This window comes from Syngnathoides biaculeatus, chromosome 14, assembly GCF_019802595.1.
Source record: "Syngnathoides biaculeatus isolate LvHL_M chromosome 14, ASM1980259v1, whole genome shotgun sequence".
In the NCBI taxonomy this organism is placed as follows: domain Eukaryota; kingdom Metazoa; phylum Chordata; class Actinopteri; order Syngnathiformes; family Syngnathidae; genus Syngnathoides; species Syngnathoides biaculeatus.
In genome coordinates, this window is record NC_084653.1 from 25,906,061 (window position 1) to 25,932,758 (window position 26,698).

The following is a 26,698-nucleotide window of genomic DNA, read 5'->3' on the forward strand; positions in this document are numbered from 1 at the left end:
CGGCTTTCGTTGTAGTGTTTCCGCTTACGTTGTGGTGTTTTTCACTTTACAGCCACCGTAGTTTCGGATTTCGTTGCAGTGTTTCCGCCTTTGATGTAGTGTTTCGGCTTTCGTTGTCGTGTTTTGGCACTTTACAGCCACCGTACATTCATGACTCCACAGTCAAATCGTTGGGAGTGCCTTTTCTCCAACAGTGGCCAACAGGTGCCTGTACAGTATCTACTCAACTGCAGAAGGGGGCAGATTATTATTCCGATGATGAAATTAAAATGGATATTTCATTTGATGCCAAATCAAAGTGGAGTTTAAAACATAAGTCTTTGTCGCGTGCAGTATAAACGCAAACATACGACATTGTATGTAAGTGTGTGGGAAGGCTCACATACCGTTTGAGTGCAGCTTATTTGGTTAGCAACCGAGTTCAAATTGGCTTCGCTGTGAACTTTTTTTTCCCCTCAACTCAAAGATGGACACTTTTTTTTGTTTGTTTGTTTGTTTTTGGAAGATGTGGAATGTTTTCTATTTGAAGACACGAAAGAGACAAAATCTCAACTCCAGCTGGTTTATTCACACAAACATCGAGACGCTCGACAAGAACTTTTTTTTTTTTTGCGCTGGCGATTGCGTTAGCGTGCGTGCGAGCGAGCGAGCGGTCATCTTTGCTTCAGCAGCACGATCAATACTGGAGGATTCGGCCGAGAGAGTCCACTCCAATATTTACGTGCTGCTACAGTCAAGTGACCTGCGCCGGTAACGCTGCGAGCGGCGGGCTGTGGCGTTCCGGACGAGCGGGTCGGGCTTCACTGTGGCAGCACGGCATGGCCTGCATCTCAGTGTAACCCACAAACCATTCCGTGCTGCTACGGCACTGCCACAACAGTCGGGGGGGTTGATCTTGCCGGCGGAGGTTCTGCCGGACCGCGCCAGGGGTCCTCCGGTCCCGCCGGACAACCCTGAAATGCACAATGGCAAAAAAAAAAAAAAAAAAGCAACGTGGGTGACAGGACATTGGACTCGGGTCGGACCGAAGTGGAGTCACGAGATGATCTGATTTTATTTCTTCGGGTTGCGGTTTGATTTCCACTCAAATGTTCCGACATCGGTCCAGCAAGAAATACACAAATGATTCGAGAGTACACTTGGAAATATCATTATTTTCGGTGTCTGATGTTTGAAGCCCTAATACAAAAATATTTGGCACAAATCTTGCGCTTGGAGTACAAAAGTAAATAAATAAATAAATAATACACAACAGCTGTCTTCAAACACTGGAAAGGTTTCCATTTAATTTTTATATATATTTTTTTTTATTTCCTCTTGGAAATTGGAATAAAAAGACAAAATGTGCACAATAACTTATTTGTGCATATGAGCAACTAAAGTAAACATGACTGTATTGCAAAATGTTTGGTGCAATCATCCATCAATTTTCTTTGCCGCTTATCCTCATGAGGGACACGGGGAGTGCTGGAGCCTATCCCAGCTGTCAACGGGCGGGAGGCGGGGTACACCCTGAACTGGTTGCCAGGCAGTCGCAGGGCACATTGAGACAAACAGCCGCACTCACAATCACACTTATGGGCAAATTATCTATCCAGCCATTTTCCTTGCTGCTTATCCTCACGAGGGTCGCGGGGAGTGCTGGAGACTATCCCAGCTGTCAACGGGCAGGAGGCGGGGTACACCTGGACTGGTCGCCAGCCAATCGCAGGACCCGTGGAGACAAACAGCCGCACTCACAATCACACCTACGGGCAATTTAGAGTGTCCAATTAAATGTTGCATGTTTTTGGGATGTGGGTGGAAACCAGAGTGCCCACCCGGAGAAAACCCACGCAGGCACCCCGAGAACATGCAAACTCCCCACAGGGGGGGCCGAGATCGAACCCTTGTCCTCAGAACTGTGAGGCCAACGGTTTTTACCAGGCGATCCACTGTTCCGCCTGGTGCAATAATACTTCGGGTAATTTTTAGTATTGCAGGGTCTTGAAGTAATCTGTAAATCATTAGCATGTTTGCTGTATTGTGACAGTTTAACCCCGCCTCCAAAAATGAAAAATGAATCAGACATGGTGACTCATCACCGGTTAAGATGCTGAAGTGGGAGGAACAATAAGGGTGGCACAAAAAAACTAGCAAAAAGCGTATCCAATCGGATTTGAGTTGACAAGCTAAAGCTCAACAATTGTAATCAACGGGATGTTGTGATATCGGACATAATGCGATCGTGGAAGAGTCCGATCCGCGTATTACGTGGTTTTTTTTTTTTAAATAACTTTATTAGTCATCAGATTTTTATCCTACCACATCAGAAGATGTGAAAAAACCCGATATGAATACTATTATATAAAAATTAACTAGCTTTTCTATTTAGATATATTGCACATGAAGCAAATGTCTTTTATGGAGCCAATCAATGATGGCGATTATGACAGACGATCAGCAAAAAATGATAATTATCGTCCGAACCCCGATCTCACCTATCGGCTCGTCGTAAAGTCCAGCTGTAATGAACATTGGAGTTATTGTGTGTGTGTGTCACAAAACACGTGAAATCTTTAAAGCGGAAGTTCACAGAAAAGTGAAAATGTATGTTGCAATATTTCCATGCTTACGAAAAATTAAGAAATGTTTTTTTTTTATTTTATATTTTATTCAGATACCCAGTACTCTTGACAGCTGAGTCAGAGACTAGCCCCTCCCCGACTAACCCCTCAGAAACACACAACGCCACGTTCAATTACCTTGCCGGACTCCTGTGTGCAAATGAATAAGATAAAACAAAAATTATAATTATAATGATACTCATAATAATGGATGCTGATTGAGGCTGTGATATTACCAGCAGAGGTCTCAGTGGACCTCAAATGCAGAATCATTTTCAACTGGCCTGATTGCATCATCTGCTCCAAACACACAAACTGAATAAAATCATGCTGCACATACCTTCCCTTTATTAATAAATATTGCAGTCTACATTTAATCACACAATTATTACAACAGTGGCTGAATAAATTGACAGTGTCGTCCATTTGACCAAGTTTGTTAGTTATGTGCATTATTGCAGGCTTTTTATCAGGTCACCAATCGTCAAGAGTAAATTATTTCATTTTATTATTATTATTATAATTTAAATTTCAATTTTTTTTTTTTTTAATCTATCCACGAGCAGGGGCACGTGAGCTTTTTGGGTCACATTTCTTGTGTCCAGTTTGCAGTTTTGGGGGACTGATTCAATACATTTAACAAGATTGGGAGGTTGAACTACAAGATGGACACCACTGGGATAAAACGTGTTGCTTTTGGAAATTCACCTCGTTACAATTTCAGTTATCCTTCCATTTTCTTGGCTGCTTATCCTCACGAGGGAGTGCTGGAGGCGATCCCGGCTGTCAGCGAGGTACACCCTGAACTGGTCGCCAGCCGATCACAGGGCACAGAGAGACAAACAGCTGCACTCACAATCACACCTCGCCAATTAATATTAATGTTGCATGTTTTTGGGATGAGGGAGGAAACCGGAGTGCCTGGAGAAAACCCACGCAAGCACGAGGAGAATATGCAAACTCCACGTAGGCGGGGTCTGGGATCGAACCCGGGACTTCAGAACTGTGAGGCCAACGCTTTACCAGCTGACACACTGTGCCGCCCTGTCTACTTTCATCCATCCATCCATCCATTTTCTTAGCCGCTTATCCTCACGAGGGTCACAGGAGTGCTGGAGCAAATTGCAGCTATCACCAGGATGTAGGCGGGTTTAGACCCTGAACTGGTCGCCAGCCAAGCGCACGCCACGTGGAGACAAACAGCCACACTCACAATCACACCTATGGGCAATTTAGAGTGTCCAATTAATGTTGCATGTTTTTGCGATCTGGGAGAAAACTCACGCAGGCACCCCGTGAACATGCAAACTCCACACAGGCGGGCGCCGGGATCAAACCCTCGACCACAGAACTGCGAGCTGCTCTACCGTGTCGCCATCAATTTTAGTTGTATTTGAAATAAAGCCGCAAAAACCTGAGATCCTCGCGGCTCCCAAGGAGGAAGCTAATTCCTAATTTGAGCATCCGATGCCCCTGAGCATCCGTTTGCGGCTCAGAACTGATCAACTCAGAACTCCCGCGTGTTGCTTTTTCTGGACATGGGCAGTACCCCCAAAACGCCACCAGTTGACGGTGTTACTCTGAAAAAGGCTTTCGTCCCCCGCAAGTAGAGTTTGATCAAAATGGGGCGTGCCCTCCGATCCATCACCTCTTTATGCTCAAAATTTCATTTTTACAGTCAATCGAGGCACCGTGAAGTCGGGAGTAGAAATCGGAACACGTTTATTCACTACATTGTTTCCGAAACGTGTCTGCCTATTCTTTGCGGTTCCATCAGGCTCCCCGCCTCCCGCTGCCGCAGTTTTCTATGTCATGGCTAGTAGAAAAGAAAAGAACACTAAGCGGGCGAGTCCAGATAATGAGTCCTAAAAAGAAAAAAAAAAACAAAAAAAACAAGGAGTTAATTTCTTTTTCAATCCCCGAGGAGCGTCGCCATTACGAAGTGGAACCTCCCTTCTGCGCGTCCCCGGCAGCCTTTTCAGGAAGCAAGTCCAGACATGTCGGCCTTTGAGGCCGAGCCCTTTTAAGCCATTTACTACGCCGTCTGCTCGCCGCTCAATGGCCTCAAAGAGTCACCTGACCCCCACGGTTCAAAGGTCAAGTAACCCTCCGCACCCAGCCGGGCGGGACGGCGACACCGACGCGATGTCTTGTCGCCGGGCCGGAGTCTCGTGAGTAGTAAAACAACAATAATTAAAGAAAATAAAACAACTTATCATTCAGAATTAGATTTAAAAAAAAAAAAAAAAAAAAGAAAAGAAAAAAAAAGGCCTCTGCGCCACTCTCATGCAAAATGTCAACTTTTTTTTTTATCATTTAAAAATATAATTTGTACTTTTCAATTTCGAAAAAAAGTAGGCTTGTCTTCATAGGAGATGTCAGCGTGTTGAGCTTTAAATCGGATTATATCTCATTTTTCTTTACACGACATTTAGACTGAAAGGAGGAGCAGCTGAAGGGAGAAAACGAAATTGAAGTCACGGTCGGACGTTTCTTAGCGAAACAGTTTCTGAACGATGCTGACCGTGGAGCAGATATTTACATTACCGCAACTTCCGGCCTATAAAACACGACTTTTTCCACACGCTTTCAACCCTGCGGCTTATGTGGTGATGCGGTTAATTTGTGCATTTCTTCTAACGGCTGCAAGGGGGCACTCGAATGGAAAAGGTAAGAGTGAGACCGGTGGAATATATGTGCCGAGGAAGTGACTTTTACCAGTATGTTAAAAAAAAAAAAAAAAAAATGGACCTGTTAACGCTCCGTTAGCGTGCTGGTGCTGTGTCTCAGTGATTTTACCAGTATGTAAAAACATTTTTTTAACCGGCTTTGTTAGCGCTGCGCTAGCGTGCTGCTGCTCTGTTACTGCTGTGTCTCAGTGATTTTTACCAGTATGTCCCCCCCCCCCCCCAAGCCTTGTTAGCGCTGCGATAGCTTGTTGCTGGAGCTTCTCTGTGATTTTAACCGGTATGTTTTTTTTTGTTTTTTTTTTTAAAACAGGCCCTGTTATCGCCACACTAGCAACTGCCGCGTCGCAGTGATTTAGTATTTTTTTTTTTTACCGGCTCTGTTAGTTCTGTGCGACCGTGTTGCTACTGTATAGCTGCCGTGGCTGTTTTTTTTTTTTTTTTAACCAGCCCTGTTCCTGCTACCACGTTGTTGCTATGCTAAGCTAAAATAAGGTATTGAAATTTTTTAAACTCTTTCTGTGTACCGTCTTTGTAAATATCTCGTGTTTCAATGTGGGCACATGTGGCTTTTACACAAGTGTGGCTCATGTACGTACCAAATGGTATTTCCTTTACAAACGTACTGGGTGAGGCTCATAACCAGGTGCGCTCTGTAGGCCAGAAATTATGCTATTTTAATTCTCGATCAATTCATTGTGGGACGCAACACACCCAGACAACAAAGCCAATTTCAACCCTTAATTTTGATAGAATTCAGAACAAAATTTCAACCCAATGTGTTCAGTTCAGCAATGCAAGCTGAAATCCGGTAAATGAACGCACAACTAAAAATGTTTTAAAAAAAAAAAAAAGGCTACCCATCTCTTTACTAAAATGGAAAAAAAAAATAATCTTGGCTTGTGCTTGAGCTGTGCCCCACCCACGAGAACGTTATCAGCTAAGTAGTTCTTCCGCAAACAAATGAGAGGTGATGAAAACTCGAACTCACTGGCACAACTTCAGAGCATGTGAACTATTGCTACTCTTTTACACTGTAACACACACACGGAACGCTTTAAAAAGTCGACCGAAACAAACAAAATTCTTTCAAAGCGATAAAAGAAACTCGGAAAAGCCGTTAGTCGCTTCATTGCCAGGTCGACTTGACCGATGGCCCCGTGTGCCGCGGCAGACCTCTTGACCACTGCACACGCGTGGCAAAGGTGGCATCTGTAAAGCTGACATGTGAGGTGTAGCACAAAAAGGATTCCCGAAAAGAACAAGAAATTGGAGTTGAATGAAAATGCATTTGTATCACAATTTAAGCCCCACCGCGTGTACCCTTTGACTCCAAAACGGTACCTTGGCCAAAACCGGATTGGACGGGAAGCTCCGACTCAACTCGAGCAAATAGCGAGAGAAACGTGCGGTGGAGTCAAACTGGTTCAACGGCGCAACAATGCTGACACGAGAACTGCGCAGATCGTGGCACAACGTGTCGCTTAGTGACATGTTAATACAACATAACCCTCGAAATATATCCGCGACTGCAAACTGCCATTTGACATATTTAACTAGAAACAAATAATTAATGCAAAACGCTATTAAAAAAAAAAAAAAAATTCCTTGACAATAAAAGGAAAAAACAAGATTGCCCCTTTACTGGCGTCCAAAAGAGAAATAAAATGCAGCCAATGTCGAACTATTTTTAAATTTGATCTGTCCTTAATCATGCCAAACAATTATGATAGTAAAAATAAACAGTCATCTACAGAATAACAACGAAGAAACAAATAAACAAAACAAACGCAACACAACTGAACGTGTACTTGCATATGCGTTACACAAAAAGAGGAAGTAGTGCTAAACTGTGCGAGTTGAATGACGACGACATGTTTGCCCGCAATTCCATTTCACACACTTGATTTTGATGACCTGGTCAAAATGAAGCGTTACGTCGAAACGTGCAAAGAATGCGAGACCTCCTCAGTCGATTGTGGTATAACAAAAAACTGAAAGCATTCGGAAGATTATTTGGGAAATGCACTTGACCGCAATTACAAGTTACCCTAAAATGTGACTCCAGAGGAGAACTGGTACATTTTGATGACTTTGGTTAACTTTGAAAGAAGATAAAAAATTGAAAGAAAAAAAAATGAGGAAAAGCATAGATCCTTATTTTGGAAGGTGGTGTGTGCATACACAAAAACACATGCACACACACTTTCTCAGCATCCCCACTTATTGTTTTCACCACAATTGTACGTATAATTGCAACAATGATACACTAGCATGGGAAGCCGCACATCCAAATAGTCCACATCAGTTCTTCTAAACCGACCAAATAATTTGGCTGAAGATGACACAAGCAAACGGGGCTTAGCCAATCACGGGGCGCGAACTGAAATTTCAAGATAAAAAGTCAATGCAACGGATTGACCTTTTACGACCCTCGTTCCATTTTTTTTTTTCTGTTTTGTTTTCAACACTAGTGTGACACTACGGCTCATCGAGCAAACGCTCTTACGGAGGTGTTGATGTGGTCGAAATGCAGAGCGCGCGACGAGGACGCATCTTGCGTCGCATCAAATGACCTACGAGGGATGAGGATTCACCGGCAGCTTGTGTGGTGCCCCCCCGTAAAGAAATAACCCCGAGTACATCAGTGGCATATGCGTTCCCTTCAGGGAAATATCTAAATTAAAATTAAAAAAAAAAAAAAAAACACACAAACACACAAAAAATCTTTTACCAGATTCCCAGTCATCGTAATGCAGACTCCATTTAAAAATTAAAACATCCACATAATTCACAACATATCTCGTCACTGTCATCACTAAGATGTTAACAAATAAAAAAAAAAATGTAAAAAACGTGTTGAATTACAAGGTAGATTCAAGCTCCCCGCCCCCACCCCCAATTATCTTGACCTCGTTTACAGCACATGCTTTTATTTTAGCGAGGGCAAAAAACAAACAAACAAACAAAACAAAATGAACACTAATTCCTTCCCTGCAGCCTGCTAAATTTAATTAAGATGGAATAGACCAAAACAGAAGTACTACACCAGTTTCTCACAGCCCCCCCCCTCCTCCCGCCCTATCATGAGATTTTGATTGTATGGTGTTTTTTTTTTTTCGGGGGGGGGGGGGGGGGGGTAATACATTTAAACGCCTCCCAGACTAAAACATAAAAACTGTACTTAAAAAAACCTGAAATAATTCAAGGAATAAAATGTACTTATGGTACAGCCCCACTCTGCATTACTATACGTTTAAGAGTGTAGAAAGTGTTTATAAGCATATAATAACTGTTTATAGGAGTTTGGGGAAGATCAATAATTCTACGGGGGTACATACAACTTTAAATATGTAATGTATAAATTATAATAATAATTTTTAAAAAGTGGTTGCTGCTACTACGTGGACTTTACCTACTGATGGGGGTGGTCCAGAAACTAATTCAAGAGATTACAGCAATATATATATATATATTTTTTTTAAACTTTATGATACACTCTGGTGTATTTCTCTTTTCGCATCTCATGGAAATAACATAACTGCAATCAAGTTGAACAAGAGCATAGAGGACGGCCCGCCCGGGCTATTTTACGCGAGCACAGAACCTGCCCACGGAGGAGCCGGCTGGCACGCAAACGTGACGGCTTGGACCGTATCGGCTCCTAATCTGAGGCAGAAAGAGCCGAGATAGAGCGCAAACTTTCTGCTGAGCGCTGCAGAAAAGGAGGGAGAGTTAAGGGTGGGGGTACAACACGTGAACACGAAGGAGAAGAAGACGCACCAGGAAACGAGGGGACTGTGGCGGGGGTGGGAGTCCATTTTGCCGGGGAAGGGAGGCTGGGGGGGGGGGGGGGGGTCAGGGAAGAAGACAGAGTGATGAGTCACAGAATGTTGCACAGCCTGAGACAGCACGACGCTCGACAAAGGACAAAGATTGTTCTTAAAAAAAAAAAAAAAAAAGAAAAGAAAAAGAACAGGTAGCCAAACTCGAATGAATACTACCCACCGTAGTGATAACAGCCATTAAATAAAGTATTTATAACCATGTATTTACACACCTATAAGTCAAACAAAAGTGAGGTTTTTTTTTTTTTTGGGGGGGGGGGGGGTGATGAATGTATAAAACAAAAGAAAAAAGGAACTAATTGTGCAGTACATTTTACTAACATAAATATTCAACACCACACATAATTTTGCATAGGGCCACAAATGCCTTCCCGTTTTATCCTTTCACAGGACGAGTAGTTTTACTTTATCCTCGCCTGTCACCACAGTGAATTAAAACATTTAAAGTTGGAAACGCTCAAATGTTTCCACTTTGAACTTTGACCATGGTGACAGTTTGGCTTCGGAACAGATTAATACACATTACATTATTCCCACTCGTGTGCTGGTCAGAAATCAGATCAAATATTCTATGCAGTTAAAAAAAAAAAAAAAAAAAGGTTCTTATAACGCCAACTGACTGACGCTGGGACATATTAATTTACTTCACATTATTTCCAACTCTGAGAAAAAAAGGTTTTTACATTACAAAACTTGGATGTCACCCAGCCTCACGCAGCATGTTTTAATGATTACCTAGCATGCATCTGCTAGCTTGCCCCCCACCCCCACTTTTTTTTTTTTTTTAAATAAACGGTGTTGTGTTCTTTACCAATATTTTTTATATTAATACAAAGTACATCCATGTGACCCATTTGTAGGTTTGGAGCTTAAAAATGTGTGAGAAGCGTGCTTTCGCAAAAGCCAAACTATGAGCGATATCTAATATTGTGCCACAGAAAGTGCTACAAATTGCTACTGGATGACTACAACGTGATGTATTATTACTAAGAGCGTCGACGATACGGTTACTATTTGATGAACGCTCTTTGCGGGGCAAGAGCCGAGCTGACGTATCAAAACTAAAAAGATGAGCAACGCGATGCAAATGAGGTTGTAAAACCGAAAACAATATCAATATTGAATGATTGACAGATTTGAAACAACAGAACAAAAACAGAAATGCCAATGAGTTCAGAAGGATTAAGGAAGTATTCAAACAAACGTAGTGTACCACAAAATCTTTTAATTCCCCACGATTGCTACTGCGATCGTTTTGAAGTATGTCGAGACCGGTTACACAGCTGCACGAGATTTCGAAAATCATGTGAATGTTACACTTGAGCATGACAGCACACACAAGAGCGCACGTGAGGGAGGGAGAGAAATGAATGTCATTTAAAGTTGCCTGCCCCCCCCCCCGTTTTTTTTCTTCCCTTTTTGGTGGCGTGAGCCCATGTGAACCCCCCCCCCCCCCCCAAATATCAGATTTTACACTACAGTAATTTCCTCCTCAACATGCTTTTATGCTCTGCTAGGGGAGATGAATTTCCCTTCCACAACATCCCATCAAGTCGTTTGCAGCCCGCTACAGAAAATACCTTAAAAACAAACAAAAAAAAAAGCGTTTTACATAAATACACACAAATCGAGCGATAATATGATGCCACAAATATTTACTAAAAACCCCGACCACTCAAAATCTATGCAATTCCGTAAAAAGCCGGGAAGCGCCATGATTATGTAACATATTAAACTGATCACACTTTAGACGCAGGGATGGCGAAACTAAAGCCCGCGGGCCATCTTTGGCCCGACGGAGCGTTTAATCCGACCTACTGCACTCACCTATAAACAATTAAAACCTTAGCGGAAGATTATTAACACACCACTGATCATAATGTATAGGAAAAACATTTTCTTTTTCATTTCATAAAAATAAAAATGGTTCCTGAAGGGAAGGGTGGGGTAGCCATGTAAACACAATTACATATTTGTAGCATCTAAAAGTGAAATATAAATGAAACAGAGTACCCCCCCATCTGAAAACCTCAGGGGGTGTCAGAGGCACATTGAGTATCGGAGATAAAATTATTATAGTCTATTTTGATGAATAAAGAAAGCACTCAAGGCAGGGAGATACAACAATAAAATATGTGCACGGGGTGCAGAACACATTTTCATCCAGAGGTGGGCAAACATTTGTACTCAAAGTCCACATTAAATTTTCATTTTTTTTTTTTTTTTTTTTAAATGGAGCATTAGAACAGATGATTCGTAGAGGAGATAAAAACCAATAAATGTAAAATAGCTCATTTCAGTAACAAAATCTTGCAAATTTGGGCTTGTCTTTATCTGGAGATTTATTTTAGTGTAGTTTTTATTGTGGACATCTGATGCAAACTGTCCGTGTCTTTATCTTTATTTTAAACCAGGGTTTTGGACCAGCAGTGACTGAGTTTTGTGGCACTGACTGGGAATCGAACCCATCCTGTCTGCCTGTACCACAACACAATTGCAACTGTATTTTAATTAGGACTGATAAGAATTTTTGAAGCCGATGCCAATTCTGATATTTGGCAGGGGCGGGACATGTAACCAATTAGATAATACACGATTGTATTAAAAAAAAAAAAGTAAATAACTACATTTTTGGTCCCTTAATGGTTACTATAACAAAGATATGAATTACATGCTAAACATGTGACTGTTTCATAATACATTGTCTTTAAGTACAGAGGGGACTTTAGCAATACAAAAACCTAAAAAAAAAAAAAAAGATGAATTTATCTTTAGATTTAGGCCATATATGTAAGCAGTATAATGAGTGGAGTTACTGGTAAAATATTATGCATGATTCCTTTGAACAACGAATTACATTTCTTATATTCCACTATTCTCTGCCATGAAGTCATGACTTACAGATAAAAACCAGAGGATGCCGAAATGGGTCATATTTGTCATTTTATTCATTCATTTTTGGCATTTTATATATCTGTATAGCCTGTGTGGATTTGACACGCTGATTGTTTCTCGTTTTTGTGCATTGTGGCTGTTTTCATTTTAATCCGTATTTCCGTATATATTGTTGTCCGTTTGAATTTTACTATGTTGTAACGTGTAAAAATTAAAAAGAAAAATCTGGAAAAATTTAGCTGACATTGGCTGACAAAATCAGCCAGCCGAATATTTACTTCAGCCCTAATTTTAGTGGTATGATAATTCCACAGCTAATAAAAAATGCAGTAATATTTCAAAAAAGAAGGGATAAAAACCTCGGAAAATTTTGATGATTTTTAAAGATTTGAAAAGGGCTAATATTGACTAGTATCAAAATAATTCTAAAATGTGATTAATCATTAATAACACTGGAAAAGAATTATCAACATTTTTTTGCCAATTTTATGACATAGTACAGACCAAACGGGAACTGAATCATCAATTTGTGCATTTACGTCACATTCAATTTCAAATAAAATCCTCTTTTCCATTTTTTTTAAATCTAACTAAAAATTATCAACCCTTCCCATCCTATGAAATAATGAAACAATGATTTTATGCAATAAATACATAAAAATATATTTGTATTTAATCAACTTTACAGCAAAAAAAAAAAAAATCTAAATGAATGCACTAAATTGTGGGACTGAATTATAAACACGCTCAATGGGCCGGGGGCGGCCCCCGGGCCATACTTTACTAGCCACGTTATCATAACGCCTTCTGACCGCCAAGATAGCTCACGAAATCATTTTTAATGACGCAAATAGCGTCGCTCGTGTTGAGCGACGGGGGTGGGGGGGTGAATCTATTGCAATAAATGCGGCTTTTGTTGTGGGCTGCCGTGCATTTTCCCTCCTAAAAAAAAAAAAAAAAAAAAAAAATCGAGCGGAGGTTCCGGGTGCGTTTGTTGACACTGCGCGAGCGAGGCTGGCAGCTGCGCGCGCCTCCCGCTCAAACTGGCTCCGAAACAAAACAAAAACAACAACAACAAAACGGGGTCAACTCACGATTCTGAACTTTCGCGTGTTACACCTCCCCCCTTGTCGAATACACCCAACCGCAATTCGGAGGAGAAAAAAAAAAAAAAAAAAAAAACAACCGGTGAAAAAAGGGAGGGCTGCGTTGAGCGCGTACCCCCCCCCCCACAAGGATGGATGCTAACACGCTAAGCTAACGTTTTAGTAGCGACGAAGCTGCCCAAAAACAACACGAACGTCTCCCTCGCCGCGGTCGCTCTGCTGCTTCCAAAACCGACCCCCCCACCTCCCCGCCCGCACCACATACACACACCCCACCTCACCCCCCCCCCCATACTGGGTCAAAAAAAAAAAGAAAACAACTCTAAATTAAAATGTTACCTCGCTCTCCTTCGGAACGCCGCTTATTCGCTTCTCGGCCCGTCGCGGGGAAACTAGTTCGTCATCTGCCCGGCGAGAAGGAAAAAGAGTTGGGGGAGGAAAAAAAAAAACCAAGCGGCGGCTCCGGCTCCTCCCGTCCGCCGCATCCTGCTCGCGAAACGCCGCAGCAGCTGCTCGGACGACCGCTGCTCACTCGAAAATGGCGCCGAAAGATACACTCCTCATTCAAATTCGACAGAGGATGCCGGCCCTCCTATTGGCTGGCGGCGGGCACGGGCGCTCGCCGCTGATTGGCCATCTTGGAAACGAACGAGCGAGAGAGAGTGGAGATGGGGGGGGGGGGGGGGAAGAGAAAGAGAGAAAAACTTAACCCTTTCGGAACCTCAAGGACTTTTTGCACGAACTCAACGCGGTGCGCCGAGCGTGTCCGGACCCCCGTTTTTCGTGCGAAACAGGGACCGGGACAAAACGCGAAGAGCGAAAATGAGCAGACAATTGACGTCCGTTATCGTCGCATTGGAATTTTTTTTTTCAACCTGAAAAATATCTTAAATATGCAGGGATAAACTGCCAATAACCATTTTTAGGGTTGGTTCCCCTCACGCCCCCCCCCCCCAATAAAACAAAAGAAAGGAAAATGGAAGAAAATGAAAAATAAATGGAGAACAATAGAAGAAAATGAAAAAAAAAAGAGAAAATCCTTGAATAGACGAATCCATGGGTGCTGAACTGAACTGTTTATGCATAGCCATGTACATTTTATATTCGGTACAGATCAGTCATTCAATAAAGCGGCTTTTCTTTCTCCTTTGTGCATATTTAATAACTAATATTTCAAATGAAAAAAAAAAGCAGTATGTAAAGATCCGAGGGTGGGTTTTTTGCACGACAAGGTGTCTTATTGCTGCCTGGTGAGACCATTTGAACTCAGTTCATGACCACGTGTACAACTCAAAACCCAGCCGTCCATTTTCTTTTGCCGCTTATCCTCACGAGGGTCGCAAGGAGACCTGAAGCCTATCTCAGCTGTCAACGAGCAGGAGGCGGGGTACATCCTGTACTGGTCGTCAGCCAATCGCACGGCACATGGAGTCAAACAACCGCACTCACAATCACACCTATGTGCAATTTAGAGTGTCCAATTAATGTTGCACAGTTTTTCGGGATGTGGGAGGAAACCGGAGTGCCCGGAGAAAACCCACCCAGGCACAGGGGAGAACATGCAAACTCCACAGATGCGGCTTCCGGGATTGAACCCTGGACCTTGGAACTGTGAGGCCAACGCTTTACCATGTGACCCACCGTGCCCCCCCCCCCCCCCCACATCTTAAGTCATCTTTCCCAATTGAAATGAACGGAAAAACATAAATCTATTCCAGCCCCCAACCCAAAATGGTTTCTTCGCGATAAATAACGCTTTATGACATGTTTTATAAAAACATACATTAATGATGACTAGTGATTCGTGATATAATTCAATACAATGTAAAGAATTAAATAGTTTTTGCCACATTTTTTTCCCTTCAATTCAATGAACATGCTACTGCTCCTTTGGTGTGCACGCTACGGCCACATGGGGGCAGTATAAAAGATATATTGCTACATTGTACAAGCACAAGCTACACCTGGAGTCACGGCGTCAAAAGTCTGGTTTACTTTCATAACAGAATTGAAAAGATGCATTTAAATGTTCGCACTTTGCGACTGACAAACGGCGCTGAGGGCCACGTGTAGCCCGGGTGCTCCCGCAGCTGAGTCAGTGGTACAGACCAGACGGGCATGTCCAAACGGAACGCGCGATAGCACGCTGAAATGAAAAATAAGCCAGTCCGTATCAGTCCGTCAGTTTCTCCGCGGATGACACGATTCCCAAAAGTATAGGTTACAATAGTTGGATTCCAGACAAAAATAGGAACTGAGGAGCGCAGAGAAACGTTTGTTTTTGTTTTGCTTTCGTTAAGGCAAGCTGTCAAATGATATGACGCCAATTTAAAATCTTTACACTTGGAATAGATTTGAAAGTTCTGCGACTGGTCTATAAATCACAAAATGGTTTATGTGCTGAATACATGAAAGAAATGCTCATGGGACAAAAACCCAGTAGGGCTCGGAGATCGTCTGACTCAGGTCTAATAATGGATTGCAGAGTCCAAAGCAAACATGGCGAAGCAGCCTTTTGCTACTATGCTGCAAAAAAAATGGAATAAGTTGAGAGTAGGAGGCTCCACCCTGAACTGGTCCACAGTTAGTCACAGGGAACATATCGAGACCACCTCTGAGTGGGAATTGAACCCACACTGCCTGTACCAAAGTCAGACATGGGTCCCACTACGCTATATAACATTAAATTTTTGTGGAGGATGTTTTTGTGGAGGTTTTCCTCCCACATCCCAAAACGTGCAACATGAATCGGACACTCTAAATTGCCCCGTCGGTGTGATTGTGACTGCGACTGTTGACTGTCTCGACGTGCCCTGCGATTGGCTGGCGACCAGTTCAGGGTGTGCCCCGCCTCCTCCTGCGCGAAGACAGCTGGGACGGGCTCCAGCACTCCCGCGACCCTTGCGGCTCAGAAAATGGATGGATGAAAGCTGAAATATTGGCTTTTTTTTTTTAATGTAGTTAATTCACACATATTATTTTCAGGCTGTCCCAAATGCTCATAATATTACAATTTTTGTCCTTGAAAATGTAACCTCCGAAGAGTCCTTTAAAGGTCTTCTTTTTTAAAAAAAAAAAGAAAACTAAAGAATTTTTTCCTCTCTACGTTGATTTCTTCTTCTAAGACTGCCACTTTAATCCTTCAAATAATTGCATTCATCCATTTTCTTTGCCGCTTATCCGCACGAGGGTCGCAGGGAGTGCTGGAGCCCGTCCCAGCTGTCTTCGCGCAGGAGGAGGCGGGCCACACCCTGAACTGGTTGCCAGCCAATCGAAGGGCACGTCGAGACAAACAGATAATTAGATAATAAAAAGGTAATAATCAAACAATTGCACAACTTTGTTAATTTGGCACAGTGGAGCTGGTAAAGCGTTGGCCTTGCAGTTCTGAGGACCCGGGTTCGATACCGGCCCCGCCTCGCTGGAGTTTTCATGTTCTCCCCGTGCCTACGTGGGTTTTCTCCGGGTGGGAAATCCGGTTTCCTCCCACATCCCCAAAAACACGCAACAATAATTGGACACTCTAAATTGCCCCTAGGTGTGATTTCGAGTGCGTTTGTTTGTCTGCATATGCCCTGCGATTGGCTTGCGACCAGTTCAGGGTGGACCCCGCCTCCTTGCCCGTTGCCAGCTGGGATAGGCTCCAGCACTCCCCGCGACCCATGTAAGGATGAGCGGTAATGAAAATGGATGGATATTATTTTGGTATGCATTTTGTTTTTTTTACTCAACCAAAAACCGAACTGACAAGTTGGCTTAGAGGCCCAAAACGTTATAACACTGTAATAACCTGAGCAGGCCAGAAGTGAGAGGGTGCCCATTGTACATGTGTGTGTTGTAAAAGTGGACAATGGGACGAGGAGGTGTGTGTGTGTGGGGGGGGGTGCTGGGGGGGGGGTGTCACTTGTTTACAGACAAACTGGTTTGCACAGGAAGCCGGCAAGGAGGAGCTCCGCGTTGTTAAGCAGGCATGCGGAGAGGCAGCGATGAGCCAGCGAAAACACCATACGGAACCGCGTCATAACGCTCTCGCACGCAAACACGCGTGGCCGCACTCATATCTCCGAATCCACATTGGCGCAACTTCCATATCAGTCTTTTCGGGAGGTCTTAATATGAAAAGTCCACCCCCCCCCCCCACACACACACACACACACTAACTCCCCTCCCGGCCTTCCGGCAATTACACTGTGACCACTCTCCGTAAGTGACATGAACAAGGGCCGCCGTACGCCTCGGTGTCACTACGTGGGGAAACGAACGAGATTCAAAGACCCTCGAGGTCGCGGGGGCCCGGGAGTCGTCGGCATCGGGGCGAACACTGCGACTACACAGCCCCGTTCCCGCATGGTGTCGGCGGCATCACATGAGCGCACACCCGCCTCCCATTAAGGCAGGAGATCCTTATGACTCACGAAAACACAAGTCACATGCCACTACACAAATGAACCATGCTACTCGGGCGGCGAGCTTTCCCCGCGGCCGCTGTTCCGCAGGCCCGGACAATAGCGCGTTTGCCCCCCTGAGCCGGCCGGCGTTGTCGGATCTCTTTCCAGTGGGCCGCAAAAGGGCGTTTTCCAGTTGAATATCATCAGATTTTTTTTTTCCTTCATAAGTCTGCGGTGCGCGTTTGTTTCTGCGTCTTGATGCTCGAAAGGTCAACGAGTTCAAATGACATTCGCAACATCGCCGCGCGTGAAAAAGAGGGGGAAAAAATAAAATAAATACCATACGATATGAACAATATTCTTTTTAATATATATATTTATATAAAAATATTCTGTGAATATTCAAAATAAATCAGCATCTTACTCCACATTATTACAATTTTTCTTTATCCCCAGAAAATGACTTCATAGTTTTAACATTTTGATTTATATTAAAAAATAACTGGATCTTTCCCCACATTATTACAATGTTTTTTTTTATCCCCAGAAATACGACTTCATAATTTGAACATTTTGATTTGTATTTAAAAATAACTGCATCTTACCCGACATTATTATAATGTTTTTTTATCCTCAGAAATATGACTTCATAATTTTAACATTTTGATTTATATTTAAAAATAACTGCATCTTACCCCATATTATTACAATGTTTTTTTTATCCCCAGAAATATCATAAATTTAACATTTTTATTTGTTTTCTTTAAAAAAAAAAAAGACTGTTCTTGAAAAATTATCATTTTTTTTCCCCAAAAAATAAATCTTGGTTTGGTATGACTTTGTGTATTTTAATCTGGAAGAGTACAACATTTCTCATAAAATATGCATGTTTTCCCAGTACCTGTGTGGGTTTCCTCCGGGCACTCCGGTTTCCCCCCACATCCCTAAAACATGCAACATTAATTAGACACTCTAAATGGCCCATAGGTGTGATTGTGCATGCAGCTGTTTGTCTCTATGTGCCCTGCGATTGGCCGGCAACCGGTTCAGGGTGTACCCCGCCTTCTGCCCGTTGAGAGCCGGGATAGTCTCCGGCACTCCCCGCGGCCCTCGTGAGGATAAGCGGTGAAGAAAATGGATGGATGGAAGTCTGTTGTGTGTGTGTTTGTTTCTGCAACGAGTTCAAATGACCTTCGCAACATTGCCACATGTGGAAAGGAGGGGGAAAAAATGAGATAAATCCCATACGATATGAATAATATTCTTTTTAGTATATATATTTATATAAAAATATTCTGCAAATATTTAAAAAAATCTGAATCTTACCCCACATTATTAAAAAAAATTGATCCCCAGAAATATGACTTCATCATTCCAACATTTTGATTTATTTTCTTTATTTTATGTTCTTGAAAGATTATCTCTTTTTCCCCCCTAAAAATAAATATTGGTTTGGTATGAGATTGTTTATTTTAGTGTGGAAGAGTATCAGTACACCCCACAAATAATTTTAGCGATACATTACTTTTCACCTTTCTATTCCTCAGAACTTTGTTTTCTCATAGATAAAACTTGATTTATAATTTCTTACAGGATTGTGTTTTTGCAAAGTGCGATTTGGTACAAGTTTTCTGTCGTTAATACCATCGCTAAAGCGTTGAACTTGTTCATTTAGTTTTTTTTCTCCTGCGTACTCAGTGACAAGAGAGCAAAAGAGTTTACTTTGCTCTCTCACGTGCGTCAAAAAAAAAAAATGAATACGATAAAAGTGGTGAAACTTGTTTTTATAGTTGAAGGACAGTTGAGAAAGTTCAAAATTGAGAGAGTGTCACTTTCACATCATTATTAAAGATGTCTGATTGCATTTTTGCATGTTGATGTTGCACTTTTACGACAATAAACAACGTTTCTCGAAAGGTCCCCCTTGGTTTGGTCAACGTTTTGCAACGGCGACAGTTTAAATCCGAGATATTTGTTCACAAATCCCGGGTGGAACTCCCCCCCCCACCCCCTCCCCCCCCCAACCCCCGGCGCAATTTCCCACCCCGTGCGAGCGGGCGCAAAGCCGGCCGGCCCACTTGTCACACAACACTGCTAAATATTCACCGCAAATGAGCAATACATTAGCGCGGCTTATTCGCCTTTCTTAGTGTTTAGAGGACACAAAGAACCCCGCTGAGGACTTTAGTGAGACCCTCCATTCATGTCTCCTCGGCGCCCCCCGCCCCTCCCGCCCCCTTCCCTGAGACATCTGTAGCAGCTGCCCCCTTGTGCTCCTGTCAGCAGGCCAGTGTGTGTGTACACACGCTATCGTGGAGGTGGGGCCGTCTGGGAGGTTGGCGCTGGGCGTGCGACGACAACCTCCCCCTCCGGCGAGGTCCAGTCTGCACGCTTGTGGGACGTCACATTCATCAATGGCTAATAGCGGCTACCAGGTCACCCTGAAAACGCTACACGGGGCCTTTGACCTCTTCTTAGCGCCAGGCGGCCCCGTCGGCCGACGGGGTCCCGAGACGTTGACGCGCGAGAGGACGAAAAAAAATAAACAACTTTTCAGGAAAACAAACTGCTCCTTTCACTTGATCTCGTGACAAATACGCGCAAGTCAGTACGCTACTGAACACGAGTCACATGATGGGCCCGCGTCCTCGAAAAGACCGCAGGACAACGGGCCCTTCTCATTGTCACGTAGGCGCACACTAAATGGGGAAACTAGTAAACTGTAGGGGGGAAAAAAAAAAAAAAAAAGGATCACTTGTGTGGACCGAATCCAACATGTACCGTAATTTCCGGCCTATAGAGCGCAGCTGATTATAAGCCTCACCCAGTACATTTATAAAGGAAATACCATTTGGTACATACGTAAGCCGCACCTGTGTATAAGCCGCAATTGGCCACATTGAAACACGAGATATTTACAAAAACGGTACACAGAAAGACTTTTCAAAGTTTTAATACCTTAGATTAGCTTAACATAGCAACAACAACATAGTAAAAATCACTGGGACACGGCAGTAACACGCTAGCGCGGGGCTAATAGGGCCGGTTAAAAAAAAAAAAAAAAACATACCTAATTCTCTGAGCTGTGACAGTAACAGCAGCAAAATGCTGCCGCGGCGCTAACAGTACCGGTTAAAAAAAACATAGTAAAAATCACTGAGACACGGCAGTAACACGCTAGCGCGGGGCTAACAGGGTCGGTTAAAAAAACATACCAGTAAAAAACAATGAGACGCGGCAGTAACACAGCAACAACATGCTAGCGCGGCGCTAACAGGGCCAGTTAAAAAAAACATACCAGTAAAAATCACTGAAACGCGGCAGCAACAGAGCAGCAACGTGCTACCATGGCGCTAACGGGACTGGTTAAAAAAAAAACATACCAAAAATCACTGGGACATGGTAGTAACACGGTAGCGTCGTGCTAACGGGGTCGGCTAAAAAAAAAAACATACCAGTAAAAATCCCTGAGACATGGCAGTAACAGAGCAGCAACATGCCAGCATAGCGGTAACAGGGCCAGTTAAACAAAAAACATACCAGTATAACTCACTGAGACATGGCAGTAACACAGCAGCAACACACTAGCACAGCTAACACTAGCGCAGCGCTAACAGGGCCGGTTAAAAAAAAAGCATACTGATAAAAGTCACCTTCTCGGCACATAAATTCCACCAGTCTCACTCTTACCATTTCCGCTTGAGTGCCCCCTTGCGGCCGTTATGTGCCAATTACCCGCATCACCACATAAACCGCAGGGTTAAAAACGTGTGAAAAAAAGTCGCAGTTTATAGGCCGGAAATTACGGTAGTCATTAAGCCACGCCCATTAAAGGCACACATCCAATATATGAATAAAGCAACGTGTGTAGTACTTAAAAATATAAAATCTGCAGCAAATATTCAAACCAAGAACCAAAGAAGTGCGAGGCATATTTGCTAACCACTTGTCGAGCTTGCCAGCTATGTGGAATAATTCCGGCAGTACCTAGGAAACGCCACTAGATGTCAGTATAGTGGCTGTGACTTGCCTTTCGACGATGAGTGTATTTTGGACTCGATTTGACTTTTATTATACAGTAGGCCCCGCCCACTCAGGCAATGGCACCCGTGTATTCACCTATTGCAGATTTTTGTGGAATTTTATGTCCGTTTTTATTCCCCAATTGTATTCATTTGAAATGTTTTTTGTTTTTCTTAAAACACAATTCCGAGGATTTTTTTTGCGATTGGCGCTGCGGATCTGTGCTAATCCCTCGCGTATCCCGGGATCAGTTGTACAGCAGTTTAGCTAGTTGACCGCTTAAAATGAGAATTAAAATCATTCGTACAGTACCACATATGTTTTTATCAGGATGTTTTCCTTTATATCAGCGCGTGGGGAAAAAATTTGTTTTGAATTCAGGAGTCAACTTGCGTCACAGAACGGATTGAGTTGGAGTCACGACAAATCGAGCGGGAGGTTTCGGAGGAGTTCTGACTCCTCTCCGACGCGTTTTCAACCCCTCAAATGATGAATTTTGACTTTAAAATCCCCAAAATGGAGGTTGTCACGTGCCTCGGAAGAGGGTGCGCGCCAAAGTGACGGAGGAGGAGGTACGTGTCAAAGTTTACGAGATAAATGTGAACATCAAGTTCCGCGGGAATAACGGAACCGGTGACCCCGGCGGAGGTCCGCTCTCTTCTGGACGCACTTCCAGTTCTTTTGCGGCTTTGACGCCGGTTATAAATAATCTCTCAATAGCTCACTTTGTCCGTTACATTTTCGCTTAAATTAGACATCTGTGTTTAGGTCATGACGTGCAATATTTGTTTTGCAGCCCCATTGAGCGTCTAAAAAAAAAAAGGAAAAAAAAATCCTCATTTTAATTTTGTTCCAAGTCCAGAAACCCTTTTAGAAGCTCAACCGACACACCCGGTTTTATTGTGAGCGAAAGCGTACGCTCCTTTTGAAATCGCAGCGGGGGTTTGAAAACGCACGAACGCTTGGCTTGACGATTTGAGCTTTTTCTGACAAAAACACACGCGGACGCGGTTGTTTATTTACATTTTGCCTATCCCCGGTTTGGCTGCTCAATTCGAGAGCTTCTAATTAGGTACGCGGTTATGATAATAGCATGATGTCATTCCGCGTCAAAGCAGAACCTAATAGGATTCCGGTAGCCGGCGTGGCGGTCCGAGCGCTCCCGGTGCTGAAAAGTCTCCTTTTGTAAACTTCCGGCCAGTCTGAAACATCCCCATCCGTGCTTCGACGCGTGACATTCGACAACTTGTCGCCGAGTGTTTATGTTCGCTACGGACGACTTAGATAGACGAAAAAAAGCCTATATCTTTTTATTAACTTTTGTTTTAAGGTTAGGTTAGGGTATAACGTGTTAGCAACCTTTATGTAGAAGAAGGGGAACTATGAGACCGGGGGAAGCGTCTGCTACGTACCCAGAGTTCCCCTGTTAGCAACGCATGCGCATTGATCACAAGGAGAATTTTCAGCACAGGGGGAGCGCTCAGACCGTCACACCGGGCCCAGTGGCTGCGTGAAATTACAGTATCAGTAGACGTGAATGCTTGCTCATGAGCAGGGTATACGAAAAACTGCTACACATTCGACGGGAGAAAGAGAAATATATGGAAGTAAATATGTGGCCACCGGGATATGAATTTGAAATGTAAAGTGATCACATTTTCAAAAGTTGTATTTCGGTGTAACTGTCAATGTTTACAATTCGCTGTCTGAAATTCGCCGTCTGTGCCACCGGGCAGGGTCACTTCAGGTCAGAAGCGAACAGCCACCCAATCGCAGTTACGCTATCTTAGTCACGTGACGTCACATACGAAGAAAGCGTAACGGGATTGGCTGGCTGTTCGGTTCTGACCTGAAGTGACCCTGCCTGCTGGCGCAGACGGTGAATTTTAGCCACCGAATTTTACCCGGTTGAATTGTTAACAGTGAAAAATTACACTCAAATACAACTATTGAAAATGTGATCAATTTAAATTGCAAATTCACATCCTGTTTTCTGTCTTATTTCAAATTCAAATCCTCATATTTACTTCCGTGGAAATATTCCTTACGTTGAACTAACGGTCACGACATTTGCGTTTAGGATGGACTCGAGAACACGGTAACGACAACCATGGGTCAAAATTGTTTTGCGGTGCCCTGCGAATGGCTGGCAACCAGTTCAGGGTGTACCATGCCTCCTGCCCGTTGACAGCCGAGATAGGCTCCCAGCACTCCCGCGACCCTTGTGAGGATAAGCGGCTAAGAAAATGGATGGATGGATGGATGGATAAAAGAGTGCAGCCGTCTTCAGTAAAAGCTGAAAAACTCTAGTTTGTATATTTACTTCCATTGGAAATGTGGGTTGTAGGTGACAAATATGACACGAGACCACAATATGATACCGAATATAATTATACGAGTAACCTGAAGCGTGCTGACTGAGTCTACAAGAGTAAATGTGTGGATATTTGCGTTTATCGGAAATATGTTTTTCAAAGGAACGAGAAAAAAAACAACAACGCTACTGCAGTCTGATAACAAAATTTGAATGAAACTTATGAGCTAAATTGCGTTTATTGTGTCTGCAAGAGTCTACACTGAGGAAATGGAGATAAGATGCTGACCGTTGAAAATTCTTGGGAAAAGTCACGTCATTATCCAAGCCACTTATCCTCACAAGGGCTGCGGGAAAGCCGGAGCCTATCCCACGGTGGCTGAGCTGGTAAAGCGTTGGCCTCACAGTTCTGAGGTCCCGGGTTCAATCTCGGACCCGCCTGTGTGGAGTTTGCATCTTATCCCCCGTGCCTGCGTGGGTTTTCTCCGGGTGGGCACTCCAGTTTCCTCCCACATCCCAAAAACATGCACAATTAATTGGACACTCAAAATTGCCCGTAGGTGAGATTGTGACTGCGGATGTTTGTCCCCATGTTCCCACGCGATTGCCTGGAGACCAGTTCAGGGTGTAGGTCGCCTCCTGCCCGTTGACAGCTGGGATAGACTCTAGCACTCTCCGCGACCCTCGTGAGGATAAGCGCAAACAAAATGGATGGATGGATAGTGCGAGAATATTTGTGAGAAACTCCTTCACAAAAAAGTTGAACAAACTATTTCCTTCGAACACTTATTTTTATGCCATCATTTTTTGTTGTTGTAAAACATGAATATTGAATAATAATTCCACAGCAGCCTTCTGAGAGAAACCATAAATATCTACAATGCGGTCCGCGGCAAATATGAGTTTTTTTTTTAACCGTGTACAATGTCAGACATTGTAAGGAGGCACCTGCAAAGATATGTTTGGAAGCAGATGATGAAAATAAAATGAAAAAAACCCATCGCCAAAATTACTTACACAATTAAGAAAAAAACTGCTATGAATTTAACTTGTATTTTTTTCTCTTAACTAACAATTCAACAATTAACCAACGAGGCGAAGTGACGGTGGATATAAAAAGTCTACACACCCCTGTTTGAAAAGCAAATTTTTTGTGATCTTGAAAACTGAGGGCAAGGTTAATCATTTCAAGTATTAGTTAATTTATAGCCAGTACAACTCACAATTAGTGGGAAGCAAAAAAAAAAATTAAAATTAAAAAAAAGGAAGTGGTTTTACAAGTGCACTGAGTCTCTTAGAAATGGAGATATGAATGTGTTCTGTTCAGCACGCACCTGCCACCATTAAAAGTGCCTCCGATAAAAATCAATCAACAAATAAATAGATAGATAATGGTGGAAGCATATGTACAATTCCCACAAGGACTCAAATACTTTTCAGATGGAATTGAAGACCAGTATATTTTTTATATATATAAAAAGTAACAAATAGTGATAATGAGGGGAAAAGGTTTTTTGAGTTCATGGAAAAGGGACAGGCGCTTCAGCACCACTCGATCTATGTGTGCGCGTGCCTGCAGAAACAATGTATTGTGTATCTTTTCTAAAAATGTGTATTGCACATTTCTTTCAGTGAACACTGAGGAGACGCAAACCCAAATTCGGTGATTGAATTTTGCACTCGAACGGGGTTTTTTAAAAATGTAGCCACCCTTGTGAAATATTGTTTTCGACATATCCCCCCCAAAAAAAAAAAATAATAATAATAATCGTATTTAAACTCATCAGAGCGACAACAAACTCATCCATTCATTGTCGTCTTCCCGGACTACAAATTGCAAGCACTGCGGTCGGAAGTCCCGCACGAAGTCCCGCCCCCCGTTCCGCAGGCCAGTACCTGGATGATGTAACCCCCTTTCCAAATATAGCGTGTTGCCGATGGCTGGGCGCCGCCGCCATTGGTCGCGGCGGCCGTCCGTCAGATGACGTCACACAGGGGGTTGGCGGTGATGATGGTCGTGGGGGGGGGGGGGGGGACGGGGGGCGTGTTATTATTGTAAACAGCCCCGCTCCAGGGCTCCGGCGCTCCGCCGACGCTCCGCGCGAGCCCCTTCCTTTGTTCGCCGAACATCGACACGACGCGAACGCCGAGCGCCGCCGCCAACTTCCACGCGGAGTTTCGAATAAACCGACACCGGAGGAGAGGGGGGAGGATTTGGTTTTAAAAATGGTCGGAGTTCTTTTTCTTTTTAGGGGGGAGGGGGTGATATTCGAGCGTTTGTAAGCCGGCGAGCGCTGCTGGCGTCACCGACAATAACAAACAAACGCGCGGGGGTAAAAAAAAAAAAAAGCGTTTTAAAGAGCTGCAATTTGAACTTGTACTTCAACTTGTTTGGACCTTGTCAATCGCTCTTTCTCCGCGGACGCAGAGAGAGAGAAACAAACAAACCCCAAGTGGCAAACGTAAAATTGTTATTCAAAACAAAAAAGCACCGCGGTGCAACTTGTCACTCTTCAAGCGGAGTTGCAAGTAACACACTTGAAGCTCAAATCCCCACTTGGAAAAAGTTTCAATGCACGCACACGCAGACAAAAAAAAAAAAAAAAGGGAAACAGCATGAATCGTACTTACGGGCGCTTGTTGGATGCGCTCGACCCGCATCTCTGCCTCGCTCCGCCGGGGTGACACCCACCACGCCAGCCCGGCGGCCGTCCGCCGCGGCTCCCGGCCGGCGAGTTGAGCTGGCGGGCGCGCTCGCCAAGTGCAGCTTCAGCAAAAGCTTCGAGGAAGTTGTTTCTTTTGTTCCACTATTTTGCCTTGCGTCAATATTG

The 26,698-nt window shown here is 43.5% G+C and overlaps 1 long non-coding RNA gene across 1 annotated transcript; it reads right to left on the bottom strand.

The window, feature by feature from the left end:
- Positions 1-144: 144 nt before the first annotated feature.
- LOC133512431 (uncharacterized) lies at positions 145-26,698 on the bottom strand. Its single transcript, XR_009798190.1, has 3 exons — positions 26,499-26,698; positions 13,482-13,779; positions 145-953 (listed from the first exon to the last, which is right to left on the bottom strand). It is a non-coding gene; the product is annotated as an uncharacterized LOC133512431 (long non-coding RNA).